This window comes from Xiphophorus hellerii, chromosome 18 (genome assembly GCF_003331165.1).
Source record: "Xiphophorus hellerii strain 12219 chromosome 18, Xiphophorus_hellerii-4.1, whole genome shotgun sequence".
Classification (NCBI taxonomy): Eukaryota; Metazoa; Chordata; class Actinopteri; order Cyprinodontiformes; family Poeciliidae; genus Xiphophorus; species Xiphophorus hellerii.
This window is the reverse complement of record NC_045689.1, coordinates 32,176,346-32,182,805: the sequence shown is the minus strand read 5'-3', so window position 1 is coordinate 32,182,805 and position 6,460 is coordinate 32,176,346. Positions and strand designations below refer to the sequence as shown.

The window sequence follows — 6,460 nt, the reverse complement described above, 5'->3', positions numbered from 1 at the left end:
AATGAGTGTGTGCGTGGGAGGGGGTGGGCAGGGTGTGTGTGTGTGTGTGAGCGCTCATTTGTTTGCAATACCTTGCAGGGACCATTTTTCTGACACATACTACGTTGTGGGGACCCACTGGTCCTTGTGGGGACCGAAGCCTGGTCCCCATGAGGGAAATGCTGTTTTTGGGTTAGGGGTTTGGTATGTGATGTTTAGGGGTAGAATAAGGGTTAGGCTGTAGAAAATGAATGTAAGTCAATGTGAAGTCCCAACAAGACACGAGAACACAACTGTGTGAGGGTGTGGGCGGGGGGGTGAAAACCAAGACCAAGGAGATTTCCAAATAAGTCAGGGACGAAGTTGTTCAGAAGACGCATCCTTACTCCAACAAACCGGGATCAAATGGCTGAATTCCCTCACCAGTAGCCATTCAGCTCTGAACAGGCCTGGTAACGAGTCACTCATTTGATTCAGGTCTGTTGAAGCAGGGATGAAAGTTGCAGGATGGTAGCTCCTGCAACTTTGTAGACACCCATGTTGTAGACAGTACCATTTTTTCTTGATAGGTTGATGTTGATGTTCTAGAATTATTTTAACATTCTAACTTGTGTATCGTGACTCTGCTCTGTGAATTGAGGAGGGAAAATAGTTCTACTACACGTGTCACAGTGAGTAGGCACCTCTCACCCCCATTCACAGGTATAGATAGCAGGTGGATAAATGGTCACTTATAGCAAAACATGCAGATAATATTGAACTTCATAAAATATATCATTAGGAAATAATGTTAACTTAGAATATACTTTGGCATATGGAGTTGAATTATATTTGTTACCTACACAAATAAAGCTGTAACTAGCTGCTAAAAGCACAGAGGAACACCATGTGGTTATTTATATCAGGAGGGACAATGCGAATTGCAAAATATTCCAGAATGAATCACAAAGGCTAGCTTTTATCTGCCTTTATGGTTCCTGCTCCTCTGCTCTTGGAACCAACTCCTGGAATTGCTCTCTGCAGCATCACTCCGCTCGTTTCCATCCCCACATGTAACATGTAAGGTAATCAGTATTGAGAAAGCAATTTTCCTCATAGATTTTAGTCCATTAATGGAGACTTTAACCAATGTTGTGTTTTAGTTCATGGTGAAAAACTGGAGGCAAGTTGTATCTTGCATGAGTACGTTTCATAATGTCACCATGCTGTATCTGACTATAATAATGTTATTTACAAAATGATAATTATGCTAAATACTAAAACTTAATACTATGATAGTTAGGTGATGCACCGTCCACTTATTCAGAGTGTATCTTGGCTACCCAGGATAAACTGCAGCCAACCTGCAAAGCAGTGAAAAAAAATAGGTTATAAGATTTACATGTTATCTTTTAATTCTCTTTTCACTCTCAAAGCACACTCAGTTTATTTTTGGTGGAGAATATTTTTCCTGTGTAACCAAATATTACTGATGTATTGTTGTTAGATATGATATCAAGCCACTCTTACACATGATTTTTCTTCTTTGCTAGTAGAAGTGTGTATCTAAGCATATTTACATTCACTTATTTAGAATGTCTTAAACAGAAATTTCATTAATATTGAAAATTCACCTCACCTCACTGAAAAACTCTTTGGATAAAACAATCTATAAAAAAAAAAATGTAATTTTAAATGGGGAAAAAAAAGCTTTATTATGTTCCTAAAATCAAGTTCTTTGTAGTCTTTTCTTTTTAGATCGCTTGTTAGGAAAAATATAACTAGTTGTCAATAGCAGGTTGGGTCCCAGTTTTCTTCAGAAACCATGCGGTAGTAGTGCTCCACCTTCAAGATTTAACATGGCTGCAGTTTCACTTAGGTCCAGCTTTTGTCACATAGCCATAACTCAGCAATGAAAAATCCTCCTTTGGCAGGAAATGTTAATAAACCGAATTAATACATACCTCACAGGTTTGACTTATTCACAAAAGCAAAACTATCTCTAAAATTACAAGAAAGACACACGCTCTGTGAGGACGTGGGCTCACAAACTGTCATCTGCTCCAACATAAATCAGCTTGTTACTGCTAAATCAATACTGCCTATTGTCAACAAAACTGACAGTGTTTGTAAGGGGAATACTAACACAACTGCTTGTTTTAACAAATAATTCACATTTGTAGCCAAAATATGAATTGCCTATTGTAGCCGTCTGAACACTGAAATGCATGACGTGGAATAGGAAAAGGTGAATGAAGCAGGGATGTAGAAAAAATGCATATTTTCTTTCTTCCCATTTTTTGACATATTTTTTCTTAATATTTGCAGTCTTAGTAAAATGCAACAAAACAAAAAAAAATATGATTGAGCAGAGGCTAATAGTTCAACCAGCCAGCCGTGTTGCCTCCAAATGTGGATGTTGACTTGTTATAAAAGTATAAACTGCCTGCAGTGCAATCACATCTCCATCTAGTGGTACTTTCTAAGAACTTCATCTCAAACACAGTGAGAAAGATAACTGTCTCAGTTGCCCTTGTGGTTTGGTTTGGCTTCTCATTTATTGACATGTCAGGACAAACTTCAAGTTATAGAACACATCTTCATCTACAACAAATATATAGTTTCCTTCTAGTTCCATGTGACTTTGATGAAAGCATGGTGGCACTTACCTTTAATTCTACAAGACCAACACATTGTCAATACAACATTAAAAACAGTAGCACACTACTGGTTTGACTCCTACCAAACCAATAAAAACCAGAAAACATTTTCAATTTCTGTATGGAAAAAAATGTAATACAGAATTAAAGATGATGCAATGCAGTTGTTATAAAAAGCTTAGTTTTATATATATGTGTTATATATATATATATATATATGTATATATACATTTTGTATACATACATATATATGTATGTATGTATACAAAATGTGAAGTCACGTAATAAAAAAGATTGTGTCTTATTTATGTTCACAATTGTTATTGTATTACTTCATAAGGAAAAAAAAATATTTGCTGTCAGGTATAAGGTATAAGCAAGCTTACCCATAAGAAAATCAGACAAATCAAACATTTAAATAAAATCTGTTTTTTATTGTCAAAAAACATTTTTGAAACGTTTTGAAGGGAAGTGATAAGTTGTAAAAGAAGGCTCTTACCAAACCAATAATGCACCACTTTAACATTTAACACTGTATTCTGGTAGAATGCAAATGCTATGTAAAAATATCATTTATGAATGACTCATAAAAACAAATGCCTAAGTGAGAATTAGAAAAGCACTGAGATAATCCAAATCACAGCTTGAGAAGGTAAGAATAAATTCTACAAATGTAAATACTTTTATTCCAAAGTATCTAAAATTGCAGTTGACTCAAATCAGAAATTTTGCAGACTGTAAAATAATAATAATAATTAAAGAATGTATAGATATAAAAATAAAAGAGGAAATGATTAAAAACAACGATCAGCAGATTTTTTATTAAAGTAAGTTTGCATGAGAGGAGTACTCCAGTTCCCTTTGTTTCCAGTGTGACCTGTGAAATCTGCTGGAGGGTCCAGTCAGCTGAGCATTTTATTCAGACACATGCTTGCTGTCTGGGAGCCTCCACATGGTGATAGGCAGGTCCTGCCTATAGCCCCTTATAGCTCTCACCCCCACCGGCTCCCTCTCAGCTGTGTCCCAGTCTGGGGTTGCCTGTCGCTGCTGCCGCTGCAGTGAGAAGGAATTTACATTTTAATAGGCAGAGCTGTTCACTGTCTCTGAATCAGGCAAACAGCAGGACATGCACCCAGCTACACAAGTTTCCAATGAACCTTCCTGACTATTTCTGAGCCTTGGAAAATTATATTTTTAGCCATTAGACTTTATCTTTCCCACATTGCAATAAATGCAAAAATTTTCTACATACAAATTGCATACAAAATAAAACTTGTTTGAAATAAAATGTGACAACGATGCCATCTTACATCAGGAGAACTAATGCTCTCTATGACCTGCGAGGCTCAAAGTGACAGAAAGGCCAAATGACAGAGTGGGGGGCGGCTGCGGGGGGCAAAGGCCCAGAAGCAGGCCTTTGTGACCACAGAGCATGACTGTTCCATCACAGCTATCATTAGGCACCAAACAAAGGCATATGAAGAGCAGAGAAAAGAGGCAGAGGGGAAGGATGGGTCTGAGCCAGTTTTGTTCTCTGACAGGGTCGCTTGATAAAATGTCGGCCCTGAAGGACACAGAGGTCAGCCCGAGTGTAGCTCAGCTACGGAAGGGGTTAAGGGCCAGTGTTGCACACATTCAGACATTTCTATCTACAACGCAAAGCAATTATATCACATTTACCTGTGACAGCAAAGCTTGGTAAAATACAAATGCTGAACTCAATGAACTAATTATTTTAACTGGTAAAAACATTAATTCATCTATCTCTGCTTATCCATGGTTGGGTATCTTCAGGAGATTAAGGTGGAAACTCTGACGTCCCTCTGGTCTGGGACATTGTTCAGCTTGTTCTGGAAGATCCCAAGGCCCTCCAAGGCAAGAGATGGTTCCTGATAACGCTCAGGAAAAAAGAGGCATCCTGATTAGACTCTAGAATTTCCTCAGTTGAACACTTTCGATGTGGAGCATCACTGGCTTTAGTGTTAGCTTCTCCCAGAGGAGTTCCCCTCCCCATGTCTAGAGGGCCCAGCATGGTCAGACAGAAGTCAGTCAGTGTGTGGAAGGTCAGCTGTTATCACAGGTTCTTTGCTCTGTTTGTTTCTATATTTCTGACGTTTCACATTTGCTTAGTAGCGTCAAAATATCCTTATTAAAGCTGCAGTGTGTAACTTTTTTGAAGATATTATTTTCACATTTGTTAAAAATCTCACTATGTCCTGAAAATCTGTGAAAAAATCAAGGCCCTCTGCCTCTTCACTGTGCCCCTAATAGCACTAAGAAAAATACACCTCTCCCGAATCAAAGCAACCAATCAGAGCCAGGAGGCGTGTCTTTGCTCCGTCATTCATGGCCGTGTACAGGAAGCTTATTGACGCACAGCACGTCAGTAGTACCTGGTCCAAAACCAAGACAGATAAACGAAAGACCTATGATGAAAGGCAAGCTAAAAAGAGAGATTTAGACTGAGCCTGAAATAAAACGAGGGTAAATATCAGAGCTGGAGAGAGCTAAGAGTTCTCAAAGGATTCAAAACCGATCCAGTTAGCCACATCTCTGCTTGATTTGCTTTATTTTTAATTTTTTTTTTAAAAACCCACCTAAGATACGGTTACAGTTTCACTGGTGATGGCGCAAACCTAATATTACTTGACAAGTAGCTTGATGAAGCACTGTAAGAAAATTGTAGCCAGATAATGAATCGTTTTAGCATTATCCGCTAACTCAACCTGAGTATAAGTATTGTTTCCATACCTAGGCCTACTTTTATTTGGCCCAACATATTTTTTGGATCAGAATTAAATGTCTTTAGATTTGGTGACATTATTTTACTATGGGCTGCACCTCTCAAAAAACATTAAACTAAATATTACAAAAATGTTTACAACATTAGCGCTTGAGTCAGCTGTTCGTAATCCAGCTAATACCCAGGATTACCTGGGTATTCTTAAAGTATGGTGTTTCACATAACAGCCTACTGATTTTGTAATATATTCTTTCTATTTTATAACACTTCAGCACTGAAAAGTATTTGCTCCATCTTCTACAGAATATATTTTTTGCAGATTAATTTTCGTGAGTAAATATTGAAAATGCAGTAGCAATGTGTAGCCTTAGTAGCTATATATAATCTGAAATGGCAAAATAATTGAGTGGAAATCATTATGGTTTTCTGGTGCAATGCTGTGCCATGACTGCTTTTTGACATTCTGTCTGAATGTTCAACAATGTATTGGACATGTATTACGGTTATCAAATAATTTATATGCCACAACAGTAGAACATTGTGGGAAAAAATGCAACCACTGTAAAACATGTACATTTAAGAATGAGTGGCCCCTGGATGCCTGTCAGCATCGTCCATTGGAGGAGCTAAAGGATTTTCATGTTCACTCCCTCGTCTTACAACCATGAGACCCACCAGCATGCTGTGCTGTCTGTGTTCCAGCTCCCACCACACAGAAACTATTGGAGACTCAAATCAGCAGGGGTCAGGGTAAGAAATACATTTTTGTATCAAACTATCACTGCTACTCGTTACCTTACCAGTGAAAACTGGAAATGAAATTAATTGTAATTAAAGAAAGATAAGGCAGAATTTTATTTTTGATCACAAATATTTTTAAACATACATGTTTTCTTTCTCCTCAGGATTTATGCATTTGAATATGAATCAAAATATCTGGCACATCTAATTATTTATGCTCTTTCAACAGGTCAGACATGGCTCCAGACACAGAGGCACATGAAGGCATCATCTGTCATTATAACTCAAAATGTTCACATATTTACTTCTGCAGAACTACTTTGGAAAAGGTTATTTCTTTTACACATATACAAAAGAA

General features: G+C 37.6%; 1 long non-coding RNA gene across 1 annotated transcript in view; it reads right to left on the bottom strand.

Moving 5' to 3' along the window:
- Window positions 1-3,849: 3,849 nt before the first annotated feature.
- LOC116708055 (uncharacterized) overlaps window positions 3,850-6,460 on the bottom strand; it is a 7,552-nt gene continuing 4,941 nt past the window's right edge. The window contains exon 3 of the long non-coding RNA XR_004336598.1: window positions 3,850-3,862. This is a non-coding gene — a long non-coding RNA (uncharacterized LOC116708055). The remainder of the gene's footprint in view (window positions 3,863-6,460) is intronic.